The sequence below is a fragment of the Gadus chalcogrammus genome, chromosome 6, assembly GCF_026213295.1.
Source record: "Gadus chalcogrammus isolate NIFS_2021 chromosome 6, NIFS_Gcha_1.0, whole genome shotgun sequence".
Classification (NCBI taxonomy): domain Eukaryota; kingdom Metazoa; phylum Chordata; class Actinopteri; order Gadiformes; family Gadidae; genus Gadus; species Gadus chalcogrammus.
In genome coordinates this window covers 22317494-22344180 of record NC_079417.1, presented here as the reverse complement: position 1 = coordinate 22344180, position 26687 = coordinate 22317494, and positions in this window count along the sequence as shown.

Below are 26687 nucleotides of genomic sequence, written 5' to 3'. Positions count from 1 at the left end.
CGGACTGGGCATCGAAACTAGGAATCGAAATTTAAAAATTTGAACGATTCCGGGAGAACCGGAATGTTAGTCCCGGTTCCATTCGATGCCTCGATGCTCGCTGCCAACCCTAGCATATACAGTCCATGGCAATGTATATTAACGGGGGACACATGCATATGAGGAAAAACAAGTCGATAACGATAATGCATACAATACTGGTAAGAACGATGTTGATAATGTATTGAGTATATCAGTAAATATAAACCACGTTACCGCATATCATATTTGTGTTAAGTTCCTTGGCCGAAATTATTTGAGGACTCGTTATTTATGCAGTTGTGGAATAAAACGCTTATTCCATGTGTGAATTAGGCCATATTATTTGGCCATAACTGAGCAATTTGAGTTTGGAATCATGTGGTCATGCATCATGCATTGTTCATCGGAGAATGATCGGTTCAAAATATCAAATCATCGATTCAAATGCGCTCATGGCTTTAAAGGGGATGGAGATGGGAAATATCATTGGTTTTTTTTTATGATTTTACGCCCAACCCCCACACCTACGGGTATTAGGATACTGCAGACAAACCCTTTTTAGATTTGCGCCGGGCGCAAAGGGTCATCTATGTGCCGGTGAAATAGCAGCAAGCTCCAGAGAACCGCCCACAAAGCTACTTAAGCTTGGCGCTTCTCACTTGCGTTTCAGACGTTGAAATAGGGCCCCAGGTCTAGTTTGAGACGCTCATCAACGCACATGTAACCTCACATGCCCCTTCATCACCTCCACCCTTCCCCCTGCTGCTTTGAATGGTGACTGCAGCATGGACACGGAGCGCTTATTGTGAGGAAAGGTTAGAGGAGGAGTTGGACGGGTTTGATGGTTATTTGATTGTGTTTGGGGTTGACCGTCGATCGCCCCCCAGTCAGGCCATTATAATAACATTCCGCACAGCTTGTTGCATAACGCAGGGGGAATGCCTGCCTGCTTTGTCAAACGCATTCATAAATATTGTTAATACGGTATAATAGTATAATGGTATAATTTACTTTTTGCTAGTATTATTATGATGCAATGAACACTGATGCGTGGAGCAGAATTCCAAAGGCTATGCTACTCTTTGGTGCTCACTGTAGCTCCCTGGTAAGCACCAGCCGTGGCATAGTGTGGCGTTGAGCCGCGAGTATTCTCTCTCACTCTAATCATGAGTCCTCTAAAATTAGGTCGTCTGACAGAGGGATACACTGCACGCTGCAAAAAGCTCAAATAGACAGAAGGTCTGTTTTGACGTGCGTCATCCTCTAACGAAAGTATCGATGTGGAAACACACATTTTGTGTGTTTTAAATTTTTATAGATATTCAACATGCTGCGAGAGGGGGGGGGGGGGGGGGTGGCTTAGAAGTGTTTTTTCTAAAAACAGCCATTTCAATGTTTAAAGAAGGCTAAAAGAAAAAACATGGACAGCCAAAGGAGTTCGGTATATTGTAGTCCATTGCTGAATATAATGAGCAGCGATTTATGGTGGTTTTTGAAAACATAAAAATATATTGCTATAATCAGAGCAATATCCTAAAGAATACCAAACCTCAAAATTGCATAAATACTAGTTGCTTTCAAGCGATTAAAATATTGAATCGCGATAATCGCATTGATGGCATAGTGAACTCTCGATTAATCGCAATTTTTTTCTATTCTAAATAATCCCTTTATTCGTGCTGACAGCCTTTTAGTGAGATCAGAGAAGTGCTTGAGAAGGACAGTAAGAGGGACCAGCAGTGAATCAACCCAGTCCACTGTACATTGGGTAGGTGAATGACAGTGGTAGGCCTACTGTAAAACTTCAATAGGCCCAGGCTGTTATTTGTTTAAATCACTGAACTTTCGAACAAAACTCTTGCCTTCAGCAAAAGATGGGAAATACTATAACATTTATTATTTGACCAGTATGAATATTCCTACCGTACATAGGCCTATACACATTAAGGCTATCGAACAACGCCTACACCAACACACACGCACGTCGCGCGTGCGCGCGCGCGTGTGCAGAGTTGTAATCGGGAGAGTCGGGAGAATTCCTGGTGGGCCGATAACGTTTCGGGGCTGCGGCCTGGATTACTGCGGGATAAATATTGCGTTCATAAAAGTTCCTTGCAGCGCCGGTCCGGCAGCCTGAGCTGTACGCCACACAACCTCTCACCACTCAACAGAAGACGCAACACTCACAAACTGTCAACGTCCGCAACCATTCAATCAGAAGCTGTCGATTTTGTCGATCGAGGGGAGAAGCACACTGAGCGGCCCCTCCCAAAGTGGTACAGCACGGTGGGCCTTGAACTGCGATGGTCAGAAAGACCGTAAACAGCTAATGACAACATTGAACTGTTCGTGCAGGCTCGAACAGTTACACCCAAACCACACACACTTTTAAGGAGTTTTCACCCGCTCCGTATCCTTGCTTGCCCCCAACAAAGTTTGGGCGGCGTTGCCTGTTATTTTGTTTCCGGTGTAGCTAGATCCTGGTATGGTGTTGTGGTTCTTTCTAACGGGACCCTAGTTGTTGCTAGACCGCAGGTGGAAAAACTACAACGTTGCCCAAGGCAAAAGAGCGTCAATCGGGCGATAAAAAAATTGGTTGGCGTTAAACGCCGTCAATAACGTGTTAAACTGACAAGCACTATAATACACATCAAAATATGTGTTCATACATGACATCAACAAACACATATTTTCATTTCCAATAAAACGAAGACCGCCGCCATGTTTTACGTTGTTACCATGGTCTCGTCCGAGCTCTCGGACGCGACAACAGTACCCCCGATTTTCTACCTATAATTCTAGGTAGAAAATAACTTTTCCCGAGCGTCCTCTGAACGCAGAATTAACAGTGTGTATGCCCGAATAATGCTTTCTGACAAGGCCCTATTTTCGTGCAGGTCTGTGTGCATTGGTGGGCGTACAAGGATGCACATCTCTCATCTTTTCTGTTAAGCATTTGTTAGTGCTTGAGGTACTTCGGAGATGGTGTCACATGCTGCATGGGTGTGTGTTTGTGTGTGTGTGTGTGTGTGTGTGTGTGTGTGTGTGTGTGTGTGTGTGTGTGTGTGTGTGTGTGTGTACTGGCCTGTGTGTATAAGCATGTCCCGATGGAGGAGCAATCAGCAGAACAAAAGGAGCGATGAAGAAAGACGAGAAGAAGATGAATAGCAGCAGAACAACACGGCACCAGGGAGAGTCCTGATCTTGACAGCACTAATTAAATCCCGCCCATTAGCCTGGTGCTAATTGGATGATTTATTCTCCAGGGGACCGACTGCCAATCAGAGGATGCCGGTGGTATTTATATGGATGTGAAAAAGCATATTATCATTACTGGGATGAGGGGGGAGATAATGTAAATTGCTGCTGTTTTGATAACTTACAAGTGCAGGAAACGTAACTAAAGCATGGGGACTTTTCTCTCTCACGAACACACTCACACGTGTTGAGCAAAAATGGGCAAACATGACACATGACTACAACATGCTTAAGAGGAAATGTGTGCAAAGTAATTCAAATTCTTTGAAGTACAGTCTCTTCGTGTGTGAGTTCCCCCGCTGGTCGTCCCAGCCCCCCAGCTTCTCAACAACTTGTGCACTTTGCTGTTTTAGCACTTTTGCTGTTTTAGCACTTGCTGTCACTTGTTACGATGCACTGCCCTCATGCACTATTTCTGGCGCTAATTGGATGACACCCCAAGCTCTGCACTGCGCAGGGAGGAGAACCTACTCCTCCTCCCTCTTGCTGCAACCGTAGATATGCTAGCTGATCTGTTTCCTCAGCTTCTGTTGTCCTAACCTACCGTACACAAAGACCTCCGCCTAACCAATAAGACGACTTCTTGATAAAACGGATTAGAATGATATATATATATGCATATATTTATATATATATTTATATACAGAGATTGACCGAGTTATTTAGATATCAACCTAGTCCTTCAATAGAGGACTTCAAATTGATTTGGCTGAATTGCTTTCTAAATCTGCTTCAAGTTCACCCCCATGCAAATTCACACAGCAGCCTCGTCTCTCAAGCACTCTCTCTATCTCTCTCTCTCTCGCCCTGTTACTCCCCACATTCATTCTCTCCCCCATCTCCCCCCTCTCAACAGCCCCTCTCACTGTGACAGAGAGAGATTAAATGTGTGTGAGTTAGTGGTTGTGTGTTGTGTGTGGGTGCAGATGTGTTGTCTGTGACAGCACAGCACTGAATCATTAGTTCGTTCTACTCGTCTGCGTGTGTGTGTGTGTGTGTGTGTGTGTGTGTGTGTGTGTGTGTGTATGCGTGTGTGTATGCGTGTGTGTGTTCGTGTGTGGGTGTATATGTGTGTGTAAGTATGCGTGTGTGTGTTCGTGTGTGGGTGTATATGTGTGTTTGTGTATGTGTGTCATAAGGACTAAGGGACCTTGTCAGCGTCAACACAATTGGCAGTCTATAAAATGGCGGAAGCGTTTAGCCCAGGTATCTGGAAATGACTTCTGGCATTACCTGCTTGTCAGCCCACCCATACACACACACACACGCATGCACGCACAGAAAACTCCAGTGACAGCCAAACACACACACACAAACACACGCACACACGCATGCACATACCCACAGAAACTACAGTGACAGCTAAACACACCCTAATTCTGTCAGACAAGTTCTCCCTCTCTCTCTCCACACACGCACACACACACACACACACACACACACACACACACACACATAGATCGTAGAGGTTGCTTGGCTGCATCTTTTACTAAAGCACGTTTTTTGAGGGCTTCAGCAGCGGGAGGTCGACAGCTATAGTGTCTATTGATTTTAAATCTGGCAGCGCTGTGCCTGGCCACTTTGTTCAGCTCCTAACCCTCTCCCCCTCTCTCCCTCTCCCCCTCTCCCCGCCTTGGTTCTACAAACTGTCTCTCCTGTACATGCCTTTTCACCCTCTCTCCGCGTCATCTGCTCTCCTAATGGGTGCCCTGTTCGGATCATCTCTCCCTCTCTGGTGTGAGTGATTGGTTCGCCTGCTTTAAGCATTTTTTTTCCTCTGCATAATAATTATTTATTTATGTTATAGTTTTTTGCTCGATGTGCTTGGATGTATGTTTGATCATTTTCAATGGATCCATTTTTCTGATCCCCCCCTTCCCCCCTAGCTGGTCCCTCATCTTCATCCCCCCCCCCACCACCCATTGAGGCAAACCTGATAAAGGTTCCAATTTTACATCTTGAATGTTTGCGTAGATACAACAGCTTAGCATCCAAGCACAACAAAGCTACAGCCTATCAGTCCCGATCTCAAGGTTGCCTTTGAATGTTTTCCTCTAACATTGTAGTCATCGTACCGTACCGAGCACGAAAAAGGACTGGGCACAAGGATGGCCTTGGTTGTCGTTGGGGGCTAGGGAGATAGTCAAGACATCTGAGGTTTTAGTCTGAATGATTCATCTTTGCTCACCCCGTGCGCATTCCAAAATGTCATTGACTGTCAATGTCATGACTGTCATTGACTTCTTCTTAATGGATTTAGAAAAAGGCTGTTTTTTGGGTGGAGAAATGATGGAAAAACAGGTGCTGGGGAAAGGCATGAGAGAAAATGCCCCAACACAAACCTTCATGAACATGATGTGGATGAGGGGGATTAGCAACCTATTAAGCAACGTTTATTTCACATTACACCTGAAAACAGTTGGACACAGAAGGTCAACACATGCTGGACCACAACATCGCCATGCCTTCAAATTCCAGCTCGGAGTTGCCTTGTCTTTTACTCAGTAGATCGGACTAAAGCATATACCTTGAACCAACTACCCTAAAGTTAATAACATTATTGTGTAGATCAGGTGGCATCAGCGAAGTACGTCAGTAAATTAGACCTTTGGTAGGGCAGTGGCAGGTACCACTGTTGCCTAGACAACGAGAAGCGGAGAAACAGTTTTCATTACAGGTGGACGATTCCCAGGTAGGAGCAGGAGTTGTATTGATGCAGGAGGAAGAACAGAGCTTCAACACATCAGAACAGAGCCTTCCAGGTTAACTACTTGTTCATTGAAGAGGAAGCACTGTCACTGATCTGAGCTTTGCAGCATTTTGCTGTGTGTTTGGGACAAGGGGTATCCTCTCCTCGTTGTTTATAATGAACATAACCTATATGAGCTCTCTGCAAAATACCAATCAAGAGTGTTTCGGTCAGTTTTTATGTCTGCTTTTGTTTTCACTAATGGCTAATTTGAGACCGACTATCCTGAACTGATGACGTGAGACATCAGTACAGAGGTACATCAAGATCTATTTTGAAGAATCGGTCAACATGTTTCCGATTATAAAACATGAATAGTTTGGTGAAAGTGGCAAAGATTTTTGATGCTGTTGTTTGTATTTCCTTAGGGACCCTTTTCTTGAGGAGGGGGCAGGGGGGCTGAATGATCTCCTTCTCTTCCTGTTATCTACCTGTCCCAATGGGCTTGGCCAATGGGCAGAGAGGGGCCGGATCATCAAGTCTATTTCAATTCCGCTGGGTTGGCATTCTCACTCTCATGCTCTCCTCCTGGTTTGTTTGACTCTTGGTTACTTTGTTTAAGGTTGTCTCCAATCAGAGCTGTTGAATTCCTCTCAACTTGCATTCACCATATCCACCACAGACCCACACATTGCTTCACTACTGATGACCCATGTTTCTTCATTGATGTGATTGTTTGTGTTTTGGTTATTTTGAGGAAGTTGAGAAGGACAAGAACTGAGCCGATCATGACAAAATGTATTATGTAATTTGTTCATTCCAATGAAGTGCTAGAAAGGGAGCTTTGACGAGTTGGTAAATAAGCAAGCTCGTTCAAAATAACCCACCCTCAATCCTAAACATTCAGAATTGTACAAAAAAGTAATGTTGCGCGTACACCCTTGTTATGGATGATTCAATAGTGTGGCACGTCATGGGAAGATCAGCAGAGACATGCTGTCTCCCAGATGCTACGGTGGCTGGCAACCTGGGCACGATTCCCAGCTTCATTGTGATGTGCCCCTGCACTCGCAATGTTATCATGCCTGTTGGCTGTTAGGTTTCCAACCAGACCTCTGAAATTTCCAAATGGAATTTTAGCAGGCGACTCCACTCGCTTAATGACTGCAGCACTGCAGTATGTATATATCCAGTGTCACGTTTTTGAAGAAGGTAGTCCAATCCTTGGTCGCTTTTAACTAACTTTATTTGTTAAAGTAATTCGATATGGTAACCATGAAGCAAAAGGGAGGGAATTGTATCCAACACGTGAGAGAGAAATACCGTGAGCTACTTCGAGCCTCGGGCCTAGGCCCGGGTCTGCCTAGGTCTCTGAACTCCAATCTCACTGTGGCCTATGTGAAGTGGGCGTGGCCGGTGTGACGTATTGGCTCCGCTCTCCTCGCCTGTCTAAAGGTGCTGCTATCTGTGGCTGGAGTAGTTATTGCAGCTTATGTGTTCGATCCTGCTTCCTAGTGGCTATGTGAGGGTAATGCAGCTTGCGTGTTCGATCCTGCTTCCTAGTGGCTATATGGGGACAGCTTCTTCTCTTCTTGGAAGCATTGACAGTTTCAATAAGATTATTAGCCTCCATTCCTGGATCCAGTCTTCCTGTACAGTGCCAAGCAGGGTTTTTATTGACAATTCCAGCCTCCTCGGTCTTGCGTACTCGATAGTTCGGATTTGGCAAGTACGACTCAGGCCACGTTTATACGTAGCAGGGTATTTATGGAAACGAATATTTCCCCCCCTCCGTTTTCAAAAATGTCACTGTGCACACAGAATCGTTTTCAAAAAAGTTGCAGTTTACATCAAAACGCATAAATACGCCGTTGAGCGCCATTATAACTATGCCAAACCTATGGGCGGCAGTGTAGTAGAGCTTAGATGGGGCCCAGAATCAAATCAAGCCCGACCCGGCCCGAGCCCGTGCACGTTCTGTCCAAGCCCGGCCCGACCCGACACATTAACGGTAATTATGAGCCCGAGCCCGATTTCAACCCGACTTTTTTTTTTAATACATATGTAACTTTTTACACATTTGTTACTAGGCCTACTCTGCTAAATATATATGTAAGGGATCATGTATAGAACGCCGGTCATTATCAGGAAAATAAGCCCAGACAGGGCGAACAGTACACCGACCGACGCGCAGCGAAGGTGTCTTGCTTCGCCCTGACGGGGCTTATTTTCGACAATGACCGGCGGCGTTCTATACATTATCCCGCTAATTACACGGCTGCTTGCCAAAACGAAAACTTCACATTACTTCACATGGTGTGTCTTTTTACAATTTATTCGTTACCAGCATTCTTAGTGTTGATCAGCAGAGAAATAATTTGTCCGCAAAGACGGTGACGTCGCTTAGCAACGGAAGACGCTGGGCTTGACAAGTCACCGGACTACTAACCATGCAAGTGAACGGAGCGTTCCACGGCATTGGGAAGACCCGTGTAATAAAGGCCTATAATATTTCTGTTTATGGCATCGATTTCTCTGCAGATTAGGCCAATAAACCAATGATAAAAGAAAATAAAAAAATCGTCGATCAAAGGCCCGGCCCGAGGATAGTGGTTGGAAATATTGGCCGGGTCGGGTCGGGCTCGGGCAGAGAATCTAAACTCTAGTAGGGAGAAGGCTAAAGCCATGCAAGCCAATCAGAATCCTCAGAATCAACAACAATGAATAACACGAGCGTCTTCCTGTAACAAACAAACTGTAAACATAGGGCGCTCATTTGACGTTAAGCATTTCCTGGGACAAAAACTGCGTTTTCGTGTAAATGAGAGGCCAAACCGCGTGGAAATATCTGCGTTTTCCCTTTGTGTAAACGGGGCCTCAGGAGTTCAAACTCTGTGCCACTTGTTGTTGTGAAATGCATTTTTGGATATTTGCCCATCCTCAGTAAACACAAGTCACCTCCCAATGCATCCTCCATAAAATGGGTGAGGCAAGAACACATCCGGACCATTGGAGTGTACTTGGTTAGATGCAGATATAAGGACTGAGGTACAGTCCTTATATCCATTGCTAAAGTGGCCTTATTTAATTAATGTGGATAAGCAATTTGTCTTCCTGAACTGTTACAGATATGGCTCTGCTCTTATGGAGCTGTTGTCAGTTACAGTGCTACAGTTTCTTTCACTCAATTAGGCAGAGTAAAAGAGGGGGTGGAATTGCTTTATTTTCTCAAAAATATTTGGTGATTTCTCCACATATTAGTACATTGTTATGTGGATGATGGTTGCTTTAAGCCGCCATACCTGGCCCGAGTCAGACTGATAGAACACAGAGGCTGGGTGAGGCTGCACACCTTTGGTACATTGACTAATCTACATTGACTAAAGGGAGCGATCTCCTGCATGGCAACCGTTCATCTATCATTGTCAAACAACTTCTTAAATAAACAGCTTTTCTAGCATCACCGTCCTGGGTCCTTATCTGGGGGGACCCCATGTTCAGCCATCTAGTTAGAGTGTGACAGCCACCTATGTAGGTGTAGCATGGGCATTGCTACAGTTGTATTCATTTTAAAGGGGACATATTATGAAAAAAAACACTTTTCCTGGGATTTGGGGTGTTGTTTTGGGTCTCTGGTGCTCCCACACACATACAAACTTTGAAAAAAGTCTGTACAAGATTTTTTGAGTAAGTTATGCTTTTCTGAAAGTACCACGCCTACAGTTACCAAACGAGCGAGTCACTTTTGGCGCCCCCTCCTACATAGGAAGGGGGCACATTTGAATATTACCTCCCACTTCCCCACCCCAATCCGAGCATAGCTAAGATGGACCAGAGGACGAGCGCTGCCGAACTGCCGCCAAGCTCCCCCCGCCAGAGCCGAGGCATGGAGGAGAAAGGGATTGTACTCCCGGAGCTGAGGTGCCGGACTGCTGCCGAGCCCCCTCCCGCCGGAGCTTCGACGGGACTGCCGGGGGGGAGCTCGGCAGCAGTCCGGCAGCTCAGCACCAGGAGTACAATCCCTTTTTTTCTACCATGTCGCAGTTCAAGATCGACTTCGGAGAGTCAGGGCCAAAGTTCCTTTACCCCCAATTCTTCTCAACCATGGCCGAGATAACCCCCACTAAGAGTCTTTACTTGCTGTGTAAGTGGACCAGAGACGTCAGACGCAGTCTTTATGATTCATAATATCATCCGAGGCGCACATAGTTTTTGGCTGTGATATTAGATATAATATTATATAGTAAAGAGGTCCGTCCCCCCACCCCTCCGGGTACCCCAGCCGACTCGACGGGAGGACCCCACCGAGCGGAATCGGCGGGACCACCCCTGGACACTCTGGATACCCTAACGGCTACCGAGCAGACCGGCCCACGGGGAGGATCCGAGAGCTCCCCTCTCACCGAGTTTTCCGATTTTTTCTCAACAGGGGAGGGAGGAATGGATCGACCCGGACAGTTTGCCAGCGCCCAACTACAGGACGACGTCCTGAAGCACGCCTGGAGCCACGTCCTCGCCCATGAAGGCCAAGCGAGGGAGTCGGTGAGGCGCCTGCCACACCCTCACTTCAGCACCAAGGGGGGTCTGTTGTATCGGGTAGTAGAGAAGGGGGGGAAGGTGACCGAACAACTGGTGGTACCCCGGCCGTATGTAAGTCAGGTACTGTTCATGGCCCACTCCCACCTGTTAGGGGCCCCCTTAGGCATGGATAAAACCAGGGAAAGGATTTTAGCTCGGTTTTATTGGCCCGGGGTGAAAGGGGATGTGGTCCGCTTTTGTCAGACATGCCCCGAATGCCAGTGTACGGCCAAGAGACCCTCGGTCCGAAACCCTCTGATCCCCATGCCGATCATTAAGATACCGTTCGACTAGATAGCTCTTGACATTGTCGGCCCTCTCCCGAAGACCAGCAGGGGGCATAGATACATCTTAGTCTTGGTTGATTACGCCACCAGGTACCCTGAAGCCCTACCCCTTCGCGCCGCCACCACCAAGGCTGTAGCTAAGGAGCTAATGCTGCTGTTCAGTCGGGTAGGAATAGCCAGCGAAGTCCTGACGGACCAGGGGTCCTGTTTTATATCCCGAGTAATGAATGAACTGCTTAGTCTTCTCCAGGTGAAACAGCTCCAAACCTCAGTGTACCAACCCCAGACCGACGGGCCCATCGTCCGGGACCACCTCCGACAGACCCAGCAGGCCCAGGCCCGGGTCTACAACAGGGGTGCCCAGCTACGCATATTTCGGCCCGGAGACCTGGTCAAGGTGCTCATTCCAACGGCCGAGTGCAAATTCTTGGCCAAGTGGCAGGGGCCTTAGGAGGGCGTCGAAAAGGTGGGGGATGTGAACTACCAGGTACGGCAGCCCGGGAGACGCAAACCCACCCAACTCTACCACATCAATTTGCTGAAGCAGTGGAGGTCTGGCCCCTCCCCGCCGCTGTCGACTCCCCTGGTTCTGGCCACCCGGCGCGACATACTGGTGGTCCCCTTTGGGGACGACCTCAGCCCCGCCCAGAATCAGGACCTTGAAGAGGTCATCCTGCAACACCAGGATGTCTTCTCGGAAGTACCAGGGAGGACCACAGGTGGTAGCACAGCACGACATTGAGACGGCGCCCGGCATCACGGTGCGCGTCCTCCCTCTACCGGGTCCCGGAAGCCCGTAGGAACGCAATCCAGGAGGAGGTCACCAGAATGCTCCAACTCCGGGTCATAGAAGAGTCACGCAGCACCTGGTCTAGTCCCGTCGTCCTGGTCCCTGAACCCGACGGGACGTTCTGCAACGACCTCCGGAGACTCAATGAGGTATCGGACTTCGACGTCTACCCCATGCCCAGGGTCGATGAGCTGATTGAGCGGCTCGGCCCCCCCCGCTACCTCACCACCCTGGACCTCCCAAAGGAGTACTGGCAGGTGCCGCTCACCAGAACCGCACAGGAGAAAACGCGATTGCGACCCCGGGGGGACTATACCAGTACACGGTCCATCCTTTCAGCGTCCATGGTGCACCTGCCACGCTCCAGAGGATGATGGACCAGCTCCTTCAGCCTCACCAGGCGTAAGCAGCCGCCTATGTAGACGACATCATTATCCATAACATTACTAGAGCAACTGAATTTCTGGCACTATTTCTAAATTAGGTTGAAGGTTTTATTAGAGCACAGCAGACAAGTTTAATCCTGTCTATTGTACAAACGTCGTCAATGTCGTTGTCTTTATAGATCAAGAAATAACTTTGTAATGTCCCCCTCCAAAATACTAAGTTTTAGCAATGGCTTCGAATTTTATCTGAGCCATTTGCTTGAAAGCTGTCTTGTAGGAATGCTGAATGAATATGGAGAAAGACTTGGCTAGAGGTAAACTGTAGTATTCTGAAAAAACAAAAAATGTCACATACAGTAAAAATGTATGTGACATTATAGTGGAATAGTGGAAACTAGAGTCATAGTGGAAACTATAGTGGAAACTAGAGTCAACTGTTGATAGTGGAAACTAGAGTCAACTGTTGACTCAGAGTAGGCATCGGCTCGGAGATGAGGAGTTTGCTATGTTTCATCTCATCATCATCCACTTATCCTTGTTCGGGTCGCCGGGGGAGCAGCTCAAGCAGGGGGCCCCAGACTTCCCTTTCCCGGGCCACATTGACCAGCTCTGACGGGGGGATCCTGAGGCGTTCCCAGGCCAGTGTTGAGATATTATCTCTCCACCTAGTCCTGGGTCTTCCCCGAGGTCTCCTCCCCACTGGACGTGCCTGAAACACCTCCCAAGGGAGGCGCCCAGTGGGCATCCTTACCAGATGCCCGAACCACCTCAGCTTAACTCCTTTCTAAGTAAAGGAGTTAATCCGAGTTCCTCACGGATGGCTGAGCTTCTCACCCTATCCCTAAGGGAGACGCCAGCCACCCTTCTGAGAAAACTCATTTTGGCCGCTTGTACCCGCGATCTCATCCTTTCGGTCATCACCCAACCCTCATGACCATAGGTGAGGATAGGAACGAAGATCGACCGGTAGATCGAGAACTTTGCCTTGCGGCTCAGCTCTCTTTTCGTAACAACGGTGCGGTAAAGCGAACGCAATACCGCCCCCGCTGCTCCGATTCTCCGGTCAATCTCACGCTCCATCGTACCCTCACTCGCGAACAAGACCCCGAGGTACTTGAACTCCTTCACTTGGGCTAAGGACTCATTTCCTACCCGGAGTAAGCAATCCACCGGTTTCCTGCTAAGAGTCATGGCCTCAGATTTAGCGGTGCTGATTCTCATCCCAGCCGCTTCACACTCGGCCGCCAGCCGATCCAGTGAGGGCTGAAGGTCACAGGCCGATGATCCAATGAGGACCACATCATCTGCAAAAAAGCAGTAACGAGATCCTCAGACCACCGAACTGCTACCCCTCCCCACCACGACTACGCCTCGATATCCTGTCCATGTATATCACAAACAGGATTGGTGACAAGGCGCAGCCCTGGCGGAGACCAGCACCCACTGAGAACGAAACTGACTGGCTGCCGAGGACGGGAACACAGCTCTAGCTTTGGGAGTACAGAGATTGGATGGCCCTGAGGAGAGACCCCCTTACCCCATACTCCCGCAGCACCTCCCACAGTTTCTCCCGGGGGACCCGGTCATACGCCTTCTCTAGATCCACAAAACACATGTAGACCGGATGGGCATACTCCCAGGCCCCCTCCAGGATCCTTGCGAGAGTAAAGAGCTGGTCCGTAGTTCCACGTCCCGGGCAAAAAACGCATTGTTCCTCATCAATCTGAGGTTCGACGATCGGCCAAACCCTCCTTTCCAGCACCTTGGAGTAGACTTTACCAGGGAGGCTGAGAAGTGTGATACCCCGGTAATTGGCACACACTCTCTGGTCCCCCTTTTTGAACAGGGGATCCACCACCCCGGTTTGCCACTCCTTTGGCACTGTACCCGACTCCCACGCAATGTTGAATAGGTGTGTCAACCATGACAGCCCCTCAACACCCAGAGCCTTTAGCATTTCTGGCTGGATCTCATCAATCCCTGGGGCTTTGCCACTGCGGAGACGTTTGACTACGTCAGTGACCTCCACCAGGGAAATTGACGACGAAACACCATCAACCTCGAGCTCTGCCTCCAACATAGAGGGCGTGTTATTCGGATTCAGGAGTTCCTCAAAGTGTTCCTTCCAACGTCCGACATCCTCCTCAGTTGAGGTCAACAGAGTCCCATCCTTACTGTACACAGCTTAGATGGTTCTCTCTTTCCCCCTCCTGAGGTGCCGGATAGTCTTCCAGAAACACTTTGGTGCCGACCGAAAGTCCTTCTCCATGGCCTCTCCGAACTTCTCCCACACCCGCTGCTTAGCCTCCGACACGACTGCAGCCCTTCGAGCCTGTCGGTACCCTGCAGCCGAGTCAGGAGTCTTCAAGGATATCATATCCCGGAAGGCCTCCTTCTTCAATCGGACGGCTTCCCTGACCACCGGTGTCCACCACGGTGTCCGAGGGTTACCGCCCCTTGAGGAGCCTAAGACCCTGCGGCCACAGCTAGCCACCGCAGCTTCAGCAATGGAGGATTTGAACACCGCCCACTCTGGCTCAATGCCCCCAACCTCCACAGGAATGCCAGAAAAACTCAGCCGGAGGTGTGAGTTGAAGATACCTAAGACTCCAGACGTTCCCAATTCACCCGCACTACTCGTTTGGGCTTACCAGATCTATCCGAAATCTCCCCCATTCCCTGATCCAACTCACCACCAGATGGTGGTCGGTTGACAGTTCCGCCCCTCTCTTAACCCGAGTGTCCAAAACATGCAGCCTCAGATCAGATGACACGATCACGAAATCTCTCATCGATCTTCGGCCTAGGGTACTCTGGTACCAGGTACACTTATGAGCACCCTTATGTTCGAACATGGTGTTCGTTATGGATAACCCATGACTAGCACAGAAGTCCAATAACAAACGACCGCTCGGGTTTAGATCAGGGAGGCCGTTCCTCCCCACCACGCCTCTCCAGGTGTCTCCATCGTTGCCCACGTGGGCGTTGAAGTCTCCCAGCAGAACTACGGAGTCCCCTTCTGGAGCCCCATACAGGATTCCATGTAGGGTCTCCAAGAAGGCCGAGTACTCTGAACTGCTGTTTGGTGCATACGCACAAATAACAGTCAGAGTTTTCCCCCCTACAACCCTTAGGCGTAGGGAGGCGACCCTCTCGTCTACCGGGGTAAACTCCAACACCGCGGCGCTCAGCCGGGGATTTATGAGTATCCCCACACCAGCCCGGCGCCTCACGCCCTCGGCAACTCCGGAGAAGAATAGAGTTCAACCCCTATCCAGGAGTACGGTACCAGAGCTGAGACTGTGCGTGGAGGTAAGCCCCACCAGATCTAACTGATAGCGCTCCACCTCCCTCACAAGCTCCGGTTCCTTTCCCCACAGCGAGGTGACGTTCCACGTCCCCAGAGCCAGCTTCTGCCGCCCGGGTCTGGTCCGTCGAGACCCCTGACCTTCGCTGCCACCCATGTGGCTGCGCACTGACCCCAACGGGTCTTCCCACAGGTGGTGGGCCCATGGGATGAAGAGAGGGGGGGTGCCACGTAGTTTGTTCGGGCTGTGCCCGACCGGGCTCCGTGGCAAACCCGGCCACCAGGCACTCGCCATCGAGCCCTCCGTCTGGCCTGGCTCCAGACGGGGGCCCCGGGCTTCCTCCAGGCCGGGTCACATCTCCTCTTCTTTCGTTATTCATTGGGGTTTTTGAACCATTCTTAATCTGGCCCCTCACCTGAGACCACTCTGCCACGAGAGACCCTACCAGGAGCAAAAGGCTCCAGACAGCACAGCCCTCAGGTTCACAGGGACACGCAAACCTCTCCACCACGATAATGTGACGGTTCCCTGAGAGGGTTAGCTATGTTTATTAAAGACAATTACCTTGATTTGGTCGGGTATGAGCAGCTAATAAGCTTGGCGACGCACCCCATAGCAGCCCTCCCACTTATAGCCCTGCCTGACATTATAGCTCATTCATTTGATCCAGGCTAGTGGTTTAATAAAGAACGTATATGACCGCTTGTCTCTGTCCCTCACTAGGAACAAGTATTTTCCCTCCATCCTTTAAGACTGCAGTAGTGAAACTTATATTAAAACGCCCTTAGTTATTTCAGTGTATATATATATATATATATATATATATACAATCTACCCTTCATGAGCAAAGCTACTGAGAAAACGTTTTTTAATGAACATAATACCTTTTTAAATGAGAAAGGTATTTTAGAGAAGTTCCAATCTTGCTTTAAATCAAAGGTCAGTATTTGACCCCATACTTTCTGAATAAATCACCTTAATAGATGGGTTAAAAGATCTACATTGAATCTACATCTTAATTTCATGAAAATGGGCAAAAAGACAAACTGTTCTGGCAGCTCCACTTAAGATGTCACATTGGACTGTTAAGGAAGGTTCTCTATGTAGTACTCTTGTTAACTCCTGGCTCGCCAAATGTAGACCGAGACTCCTGGTTGGCTCGCTAAATGTTGAAAAGGGTTCAAATGATAGTATAGCTTCCCAGCACTTTGTCCCAAAACGACCACAGAGCCAAGACGCAATTTTCAATTATTTATTTGTCGGCTGTCACAAGATACCCCAGCAATCCTTCCCATCCTGCTACATGGTTGATTCACTACTTAATTTATGCTCTAACCATCAATACAGTTTATCAAAACACATGACAGGGGTGGTCCTATCACAGGCCTTCCAATCGTTACCTGTTCTCTGGGTGATGCAAAACAAAAAGGTTCAACCCCCGTATTTTCTATGGGTTACTGTTATTTGAAGAAGCCAATCACACACTGCCTAGTCCCTCTCTAAGTGGATCAACAGGCGGGAGATGATACATGGGAGAGATTGGTACACCAACCAGTTGATCTTTAGAGGATGTATTGTTTGTCTGATACATGATATCCAATCATGTATTTTCTGCACAAGTTTTTTTCTTGCCACTGCACATGCTCCCAGACTTAAATCGGGATCACAGTTAGTCCTGAGAGATTGTGTAGGAGGGAGTTTTTTTAACTGAATGGAACGCAGCCTAAGCATTCACTACTGAATCAAAGTTGAGTGCCCCGTTCCTGGTGGTAAGATTGTTTATAGAGCAAGACTGTCAACTGACACAAACATAATTTTTCTACCCACTCAGCCAATCCATTCAAAATTCACCATGAGCTCATGTCTGGGACATTTAACATTCAAGAGTAATAACTGCTCACCTCCCAGTCTCTCTCTCCAAGTCTGTGAGCATGTAAACATAGAACACTGATGCTGAGTTCAAATTAGGTAAGACACATCCCTAGACTTATTGACGCTACTTATTGAATGTTTCTCTGCACTCTGAATTCAGAATTATCTAGAGCGAGTTAACAGAGATCGAAACTTGTTGATTTGCTTGTTTGTGGCCACTATTGGAGAAAGCCATTACCCACAAAGCCATTAATCATGGCTAATTTACATCTGGAAATAACTGCCAACAATTATCCTTGAATCTTAAAAAAACAGCCAAATCTTTTAGAACAGATAATAGTTAATCATTGGGCATGCACTTTATGATATTTTACTACAGTACTACATTTAACATGATGAGAATAGGCAACAAGTAATAAAATTGATACATGGGCTGGTTTTAATTTCAGCTCACTTTAACTTCATGGATACTAAAAGCATCCCAGGGCGGAGACCATAGCTAAATGCTTATATTGGAAAAAACTAGCCATGAATCTAACTCTGACAATTCACATCTGCCTTCTTACTGATTTGGAAAGCATCACATCATGACTTGAGTATCTAATGTAATCCAGTTTGTGTTTGACTCCCAAGCTTATTATTTATGTATTGATCTAAATTAGATTTTGGACGCCTTTTTCTGTTTTCAGCTGTGACTGACATCTCACTTTGAAATGTCCAAATGCTAATGCAGTGATATTGTTACCATAGCACAGTGGCCATTCAAATCTAGTAAAATCATTTCAAAATGAAATATAAAAGAAAAAAACAGGATCATATTTATGAAACATTACATCTTGAAACTGATCAAATTTGACCAAAACACAATAGAAGGGTTAATGTCTGTTAACTGGGGAAAATCTAATTTATTGATCTACAGATATCTGTATATATGTTTTCAATTCAATAGCTAGAACAGGTTTATAGGCTCATTGACACTATGAGCATCTCTGACAATCGTTTGCACGTCAGGATTGTCATTCCTGTGTCTTCCCTGGTTCCTATGTTCCCCAGATGTATATGGCACCATCTGCAACACTCCAACACTCCACTCTTTTACTGGGCTGCTCCATAACAAGGACCAACGGTGGTGGTGCAGATAATTATACATGGCGCTGGTGCTCCATGTTGCCATGCAGGAGATGGACTGTGTGCGATGATGGCTGGCCAGGTTAGGATGATGGAACCAGCCATCATCCACACACACTGCCACAGGCACATAATGGGAATAGGACAAAGAGTCCTATGATACAGGGTCCTATGTTTCCCATTTCTACATATGTCCACTCCCTCATTCCCCTAGCCTGACAGAGCAAGACCAATAAGCCAATTGGTATGAGTCTCAAACCTCTCAGTTAATTTTTTGATTTCCAAGGGTGTTCTTAATCTGCACAGACCAAAATACAACTGGACTCACAACCCATCAGAGAACTGAAAGTGTGACGCATCAGCGGCAGCTTGGTTGTTGGCAATTAACGGCTCTGCCGTAGGGTGCCCCACTTTGTCATCTTGGCAATCCAGCTCTGCATTCACCTAATATGACATGGGCTATTGTGGGAACGCGTCAAAGGGACTTTCTGTTCCACATCCCAGCCGTTCGGCTCTCAGTATGATAGGCCTACACTTGAGAAACCTATGAAATGGTTGGACTCATGGAAGTACCAAAGGTCATTGCTAACTGCTTAGAATGTACAAGACGGTCTTCTAACTGATGTATAAAGCATCACATCATGACGTGTCTAATGTATCCAGATTGTGTTTGACTCCAAAGCCTATTATTTATGTATTACTCTATATTCGATTTTGGACACCTTTTTCTGTTTTCAGACATTCCTCTGGTAAGACCATTTTGTTTATCAAGAAAAACAACGGGCCCAAAGTATTTTTCTTCTACCAGAATCAGCCCAAAACATGAATCAAAATCCTTATATTTTAGGGGAGTATTAGGATAGGAGAGGTTGGGATTATTCTTCATTTTGTCAACTTTAAATTTTTCCATATTATAAAACACTTTTCAAAGATGATACCCATGGACACCTTTCACTGTAGATTTTTTCAGACTGTTGACAGAGTCTCTGTACAGGGCACCCTGGCTGATTAAACAATTTTGTGTACGGGGGCGCCCCAAGGTGGTGTTTTATAGTTTTATCTTGTGTTTTAACAAACAGTTTTGTCTATGTGCATTCAAATTAAATGCAGATTTAGAACAGCAACTTTCATCTTCTTAAGTATGCAGACGACATTAAAATGTTGAATGTCTAATGGAGAGTTGCTACATTAATCAAATCAACCATCTTTTAACGTGGTGTCATGGAAAGCATTGCTTATTAAAGCTAACAAGAAAAAGGTTATATTTCCGGAAAATAGGGGGTGTCAACCAATATGTCAGCCAGTTACAATTGAGCATGTGCACATGCTGTTATTAAAATTTAGGGGTTAGGAGCAATAGCAAGCTCACACAAACAATCAATAGTGCCTCCAGGATTAAAAGCAACTGAAAGAGAATTAATCCAATCCCTGTAACAGCTAACATGGTTTCACCTGGATCCTGGTTTATCCCTATTCCTACCAGACCTCTGTCACTAAACCCCCAAGGTTCTTGGGAAGTTGATCAAGAAGCATTTGGGGGGTTTGGATTTGCATTAAATGAACTTTCCTTCATGTCTCAAGGCAACAAATACATCCTCCACACACAAACTGGCCTGTTTGACAATCTCACACAGGTATCACATCTTGCCTGTTGATCAATTTAGAGAGGGAGTAGGCAGTTTGTGATAGGCTTCTTCAAACAGCGGTAACCAAATCGAAAATACGGTTTTGCACCTTTTGTATTGTAGAACCTAGAGATCAAATCCTATCAAATCCTAAACGTTGTAAGGCCTTCGATAGGACCGGCCTTGTCATGTGTTCTGCTGTATTATTGTGTGGGGTGATTTAAACATAAGAGAGTCAGAGAGTTAGACAGGAAGAGGGTCAACCAGATAGTAGGTTGGGATAGGCTTCGAGAGCCCACCAATATAAGAATGAACATTGTATCTCGGGTCAAGGATCTATTTGGGACAAAAAAAATTTAAACTACACCTCGATCTGAATCTCCCCATAGCACAACCCCAGAGACAGTTAATGGAGCTGTTACCACAGAAACCGGGAGGAAACCAACACTAATAGTTCACGACCCTTCATATCATCTGTCCAATTAATTCAAAAACTACTATCAGGAAGAAAACACAAATCTTCAAGAGATTTTGTATAACATCCTCTGTCATCCTGCCAAACAAATTATTTTTATTAGATATTACTGACTACTGCTGTTTTTACGATGTCTATTAAAGATTTGGATCAATTGTTAACATCAGTATTTTATGTTTATTATTAAAGGTCCACTTACTTATTGCCTATGTCTCTTGTATTTTAATCCAAAGCACAGGATGTTTTTAGTTGGATGTACGTTGGACTTACTGTATATTTTTAGTTGTGTTTGTTTCTTTGCAAGCGGTTACATGACAATGAAATAAATATATATATGCAATGCATATATATATCATATATTATATATTTATATATAACTGCTGTGTGTATATATATTCAAATACAAAGGTATTATTGAACAAGGGTGTGTACTTGTTAGAAGAAAATCTCTACTTTCTTTCAATTATACCAACATTAAGGTTAAATACTTGGGGCCTACTGGGTTGTATGTGTGTAACATATTTTACTTTTACTGGTTCCTACAAATGTGTAAAAATGTTAATTGATTTTAATCTGAAGATCAGTTTTAAGATTTGTTAAAGTGTTGTTATTGCGCAATGATACTGCTATTTCCCCCCCCCCAAGAAGCAGACAAAAACATGTTTTTTTGTGCATTATTTTATAACAGCACAACTTGCAATGGATTAACCATTCGATATGTGCACACTCAATGGCTCGTATTTGCAAAACATGAACATCACAATGTTGGCTTGATAACAATTGGGATAACCCTGGCTCTCCTTAAAATGTTGATTATATATATTTTTGTGTCAAGCTTAAAGAGGCAGGATCTCTTTAACTAACCCTCACTTGTGTTATTTTCAAGGTTCATCTTTGTGAATTAAATGGAAAAACCACACACAATATCAGGTTGATGTGGACATCAAGGACAATCCGAGTGTTAGAGCAAACACACTCTTGAGATTACCCTTGGTGAATGTGATGAAGCCTGTATGGAGGGCCTTGCAAAAACTGCCATGAACAACACAGCTGTTTCTTTACCCTTTCTACTTCATCATCAGTACCAAATCAGTTGTGTGTTCACAGAGGAAAACAGCAAGGAAGGGGTCATTAGTTGATAAATATGTTTTTATTGTAGACAATATAAATAGCATACCACTGCAACAGAAGACCAGCAACCTCAATGTACCAGCAGATCACATTTTTCAGTTTATTTACTAGTCCACATAAACTTGCTTGCATGACTGTTGACCTCCTCTCTCCAATGCTCTCTGACAGACTCATCCTCTAGCTGTCACGGTTAGCGGGTGGCTGGCAGGCAGGTAGGACCCAATCGCAGACAGTTCAGGTAAAGGATAATTTATTAACGCAAAAGGCAAGGAACACCGAAAACACAGGTGACGCAGGCAACATAGGTAACAAAGGGAACACCGGGAAAACAGGTAAAACACAGGACACAATTCACCACAAACTACAATGATCCGACAAGGAACAAAGGAAGGACAAGGGCTTGAATACCAAACACAGTGCACGCAACGTGTAACAGCTGAAACACATTAGGGGAGGGAGCAGTAATCACACAGGAGGGAAACTTGACCGGACATGGGGAGAAACAAGACAGAGATACCAAAGTAAAACAGGAAACACACCAAAACAAGACAAGGAAACAAACAGACCATGACACTAGCAGGATTCAGGCTTCAGTGGGATACTTTTAAATCTAGCTTACTCTGGCTTGTTTCTCCGAAGTTGCCTGCCCCGGCTTTGAGGGTTATGTTCTTAAGGTGTGTTCTCAATGCTGCTTTGGTCAATCACTTTTAAAGTTATTCCATCAGATGTGATAGCTATACATATGCAAATGCAGGGCAACATGTGGCCTGGTTAAATTAAACAGACCCATTCTGCTGGGCGGGTTCCAACAGCCGTAACACAATTCCATTTCAAACTCTACATGGAAAAGCTCCCCTGTTAGTCTATTGCTTTCTGGTAACGTAATGAGAAAAAAACACAAAAAACTTGTTCCACTGTGTCACTTTTTACAACCTCGACCGCTAGAACCAGGGGAAAAAAGGAAATTGGGTTTTCGAGAAAAAAAAGGGTAAATTCCTCCTCTTTCTTCCTCTCTTATTTCCACTCTTTCCTAATTTTGGATTTCATACCTTATCTCTTTCACTCTGTTTTATTTTTCCCTTTGCTGCCCAGCTAAGCATCAACCAATGATTCCTCTCCCTCGTCCGGGGGTCCTCTCCCTGCTCGGTTCCGCCAGGCCTCAGACCAAATAAAGAGCGAGGGGCTGTGACAGAGCAATCAGGCGGGGAACAACACGGAGCGGGCCGGATCTCTCGCCCCCGTTTGCACGTCGCAAACAAATGAACCCTGTGAGGCCCCTGGCTTACATTTGGGGTCGCTTGTCACAGATAATGCTCTCATTTGGAGGGGAAATTTGCCTTATAGGCCAACCCAAACTAGATAACTGAGTGTAGCGGGAGTAAGAAGGGAGGCAGACGCTACGCCGGGCCTGTTTGGAGAGAAAGATGAAAGAGATGGAAGAAAGCAGAACCAACCATCGAGAGAAAACATTTGTTTTGGTCCCGATGCTATTCTTGTGTTTTACATCAATGTTTTAAACACAGCCATTTGAGTCCCTGCAGAGATGCGAGGCGGGACACCTAACACTAATTATCTCGTTTTCATACCAATCAGGCTCAGCCATTACTGCTGTAAGTGAGGAACATTGGGGAAGTTCAGCCGTCCACAATTCCAATTAGTTAATTAGCTCCCAGATACAACATGCACAAAACCACAAACATTCACATCCAAAACAAATGGTGTTGTTCTATATAAGGATCCATCCATGCGGAGAAAACACCTCCAACAGAACCAGACCCAAGCCCGGACTAAACACCTCAGCTGTGACCTCCCCCGTCTGCTCACCAAGATATCATCCCTCCTTCCAGCCACGGTCTGCTAGGGGCTTTCTCTGTGTGACATCATTTAGAGACACACTCTTACTGTGGCAATTTAATGTTGACCGTTGTAAATACAAGGCCACAACATTCTCTGGCAGTAATAATAATAATAATGCCATTCCACCCTCTCCACAGTGCCTACACAGGTTGCCTACGGCTCATTAGGAACACTGTCCAGTTTGTGCGTGTGTTTGTGTGTGCACGCACGTATACTTGTGTGTGTATGTTTAAATGTGCATAAGTAAGGAGCGTGTGTGTATGTGTTTATGTCTGTGTGTGCATGGGTTTGTGCGTGTGTCAGAGGGTGTGTCTGTCGGTGTATGTGTCTGTGTGTGAGATGTGTAGATGTATAATTATGCTTGTGGAGGGAGAGTGTGCCTGTGTTTGGGTGGCTGTGTGCATCTATAAAGACCTGCTGGAGGCTGGTGATATTTAACTAGGGGAAAGGCTGCGGTCTGGGCTGTTTGGCGAGGGGGTCGGTGCGTGCCTGCATGGTTCCTCTGGGCCCACATCCTGAAGGTCTGATCCCTGAACACTGCATGACAAAGCCGCCCCAGAATGTAAAAACCGAGAAATAAATGAAATTGTACTTCTGGCCTTATTTCATGAAATTCCGATTTCAATGGAACATTTAAATGTTCAACATTGGAAAGGCTATTTGTGGTGGTGTTTGAAATGTTGAAAACGAAAGTAGTGCTGAATTTAAACAACTATGGCTTCAAGGCTTTTTAAACGCACTGGAACCATAGAAGAATAACTATGTTTCCGGTGAGAAGAATAACAATAAGTGCAATAAGTCATGCACATATTGGAGTGTTTTTCAACAACTGCGTGATTAAAGGCTCCTGCATGTGTACATCCCCTGAAGGTCATGAAGAGGAAGCTGTTTTACAATAATTTCTGTCCTATGCGGAGGAGAGTAAACATCCTCCTAACTTGGCCATTAATGCAGTCGCCTCGGCCCGGGTGTCCTTGGTTGTCACAGGCAACGGGGGAGAGAGGAGGAAATGGAGAATAGTAAAGGAGAGGCAGGTAGAAACCAAAGGAGACAGTCGAGGAGACAAATCACAGTGGATGGATGGTGGGGGGTTGGGAAGAGAGGGGGAGACATTTCCATTTAGATGGCCGCCAGAGCGCTTTGCTGAGGACAGGGAGTGGGTTGGAGAAGGGGGGACTAGGGACAGGGAGGTTTTGATGTGTATCACTCTCGCATAGTCATCACAGTAGAATATAAATTCTTGCGTCCGTGTCAAGAGTTGGAAACCAAAACTTTGAAGGAGCAAGTCATGACAAAATATAAAGGAGCTGATACCAATACCCCACACACATACACACACACACTCACTCACCACCAACATTCCCTTTCTTGGCTGACTTCAAAAAGAAACCGTAATGTAATCTTGTTCCAAGAGGGGGATGTGAAATTGAGACGTTTATTTCTTTTGTGAGGAGAAAGGTGTGTGCGTGTCAAGTGTGTCTTTATGTGTGTGTGTCTGTGTCATCTGTGTGCGTCTGTGATTATAAAGAGCTACAAACCTCCAGGCTTTGTGGTTAACCAAGCGAGGCCTTTCAACAATTCAACATCCCTGCTGCTGTGATCGTTGAACCTTTCGGAGCGATGCTACTCACACCAGATTCTGTATGTATAAATATATATGTACAGCATATGTATATATTTGTAAAAATATATATGTATATATATATAAATATTGACAGGGACCTCAAAATACGATACTACTACTGCTGGATCGATATATGTTGCGATTCTGGAATGTGATCAATTATTTAGTATTTATTTTTTAAACGCTTAACATCTACGTGAGGGCCCAGGGCTCTACAAGTCTTTCAATGTACACCATTTGTTTATTAAATGAGCGTGGCCATAACGGAACGTAGTTGATCGCAATTTATTACAGGCAATCTAGTGGCCTCTGTTGGAAGTTCCGCTCACTTCCGCTCCTCATCTGAATTTGTTTATTCTTCTTCCATAGTATAGTACCATTATGATCTAGACTTTCAATCCTTGGTTACACATTCATACAAATCGACCTCCCTTTGTCCTCCGGTGTCTGAACAGCAACATGGAGAAAGTTCCTCCTCGTACCGCTGAACAAGGTTTAATGACAACATAAGCATGCAGGGGCAAACACATGGTCGTGTTGGCATGCCACCACTTGCAAGCACCAGGTCAAGTCTACTCCATCAGCAATTTCAAAGATGCCTTCATTCTGATTGGGTGGAAGGTGTGAGTCTGCGCTTATGTGTACTTTGTCTTAATAACATGCATCAGCAAATTGAAAGACCTCGCAGTGGCAAAGGTCCGTCTCAATGGCAATGCTATTAGCATATTGATGTGCCAATCAATGTCCTGAATGATCCATCACGAAGGAGACCAAAAGGTCTGGAACACCAGTGTGAAGAGTTTGAAGTTTTTTCAGATCACCTACAAGGTGAGAAAATATCAACATGAAATTGTATGATAATTGTATATAATGTCGAAATATGTGTGTTGTATTGGAAGGAATAACCGGTGTCATCACTGCATGCATCTGGTTTTTGTTGAACTGCCACCAACAGAATGGGTGTTGCTGGCACTGGCGTTCCACTGAACTACTGCTGCTGGGGATGGCCACACATTCTAGAGGAGAAACCTACTTATAGATAGTGAGGCAACTTCAGAGATAGCCACAGAATGAGTTGAGAAGCGGATGTGCTCACCCATTTGATGGACAGGTCTCTGTCTAGAGACAGCCCAGCAAGCTAGTAGATTCAGCAAAATAGTGGTACAGCATGGTTTGTGATTTGGGTGTACATTTTCCTCTAAGTGTTAATTTTTTGTTTTATTCACCGGGCTATATGCTTAGCAGTAAACAGAGCTAAAGTAGTTTGCTCCCGGTTCAATGTCAAAGGGACAGAAATCAATGTGAACATTCATACATGAAACTCAATTTATTAAGGAGATCATGTCGATGCACAAAACGAAAACAACTTGATCTATCATGTAGGATGGCGTTACAATTTTGATATTGGGATGAAGCTCAATTCATAATTAAACTATTCTAATTTGTACAGGATTCAGCTGGGGATGTTTACATCAGTCTATCGCGGCCATGTTCCTGCAATAGAGGAGGCGGCCAATTCTGAGCTGCATTTCTCAGACCATCGGTTTTGTTATAGCTTTACAAGTTTATTCCACTCTTGTCTCGGAAATCAGAATTTACATACATTTCTAAAGTATGATGATGGAATGGCTTGAATCTGAGTTCGATTTTCACGGTTC